This window comes from Anomaloglossus baeobatrachus, chromosome 3 (genome assembly GCF_048569485.1).
Source record: "Anomaloglossus baeobatrachus isolate aAnoBae1 chromosome 3, aAnoBae1.hap1, whole genome shotgun sequence".
Taxonomy (NCBI): Eukaryota; Metazoa; Chordata; class Amphibia; order Anura; family Aromobatidae; genus Anomaloglossus; species Anomaloglossus baeobatrachus.
The window spans coordinates 145,690,577-145,692,107 of NC_134355.1; positions in this window are offsets into that span (position 1 = coordinate 145,690,577).

Genomic DNA, 1,531 nt, shown 5'->3' on the forward strand with positions numbered 1-1,531 from the left:
CTAAACGCACGTTTTGGGCTTAATTGATTTGACCAAAGTTGCCTTTTTCACAACTTCAGAGCTGAAACCGCATGCGTATTTACCGCTTTTTAGATGCGTTTTCAGCGCTGTTTACATGCTTTTTCACCTGCGTTTTGACAATTGCGTTTTGAACATCAAGACACTGCTAAATAAACTTTAAACAGTCAAACACAATAAAAAAGAGAAAAAAAAGGAACACAGAATTTTAGAAATAATTAAGAAAATAGAAATATTGAATAAAATTATAGCGGTAATATACTATTTATTGGAAAAATAGCAATAAATTATTTTTTTTCTTTAATTTAATTGTCGGACTATGTGTGTGTGTAAAGGGACATATGAAATCATTATTTTAATGTCCAAAAAGCATGCGTTTTAGTAGTCCAAAACGCATGTTTTCTGCACATAAAAAGCAGGTAAAACGCAGGAATTTGAAGGAATCTTGGTTTTTGCCATTTCTCACTTACTGCAAGGTTAGCAAAACGCACCCAAAATGGCAAAAACAATTGACATGCTGCTTCTTTGAACACATGGTTTTTGACACAAAATATGCAAATTAAACGCGGCGTTTTAAAATGCAAAGTGCGGTCTAGAAATCCCCATTTTCCATATACTTTGCTGTAAAATCAAAATGCATGCCTTTTGGCATGAAAAAGGTGCTTCTCAAAACGGACCTAAAAAGCACCTGAAACGCAGGTGGAAACGCAAAGTGCGGTCTTAGCCTAACAAGACAGGTTCCACTCAGAACAGACCTCGCCATTGATAAGGAAATAGCCTGAAGACAAGCAGACTAAGGAGATGGGTTACTGGAAACAAGTCATGTGTAGTGATGGGCGAACCCGAACTGTAAAGTCTAGGGTCCGTACTGAACACAGTGTTTGTGCACACGATGCTGAACACAAGGTTTTCTGGGAAGCTCTTGTTACAGTTCGGGTCCAGGGGCTCTTATATTTTAAAAAAAAAACAACAAAAAAACACATTTTAAAAAACATTATGATTATACTTACAGATTCCACGACTAGTGTTGAGGAAGTAGTTAACTATTTGTACTCGCTCGTTATGCTGTTAGCGAGTACTGTCCACTACTCACATAGTCGTTCTGAGAAGCAGGCACAATGTAAGTCAATGGGAAATACTCGGTAAGTAGCGAGTAACCTTAAAGCCGTACTTTTCATGCGAGTAGCGAATCGCCATTTCCAGGCGCTTTACCCGGCTCGTCCAGCGGCCCGGATGGCGGTGGCACGCTGGATAATAAAGCGTTTAATACCAGCTTTGTATTCTCAGCTGGTACTAACCGCGAAATTCATGGTGTCACGCCATATTATACATAGCCACCATGAATTTCTAGAAAACCATAAAAAGAAAAACACATTAAAATTTTTTTTATCAGAAATAAAAACAAAAAATCCAAACATTTAGAGACTCCAACTTTATTATAAAAAAAATCCTTAGCCCGATTTAGTCCAGAGGGACAGCAATGTCAGCTCTGTACAGACAGTTTCTACTGTAC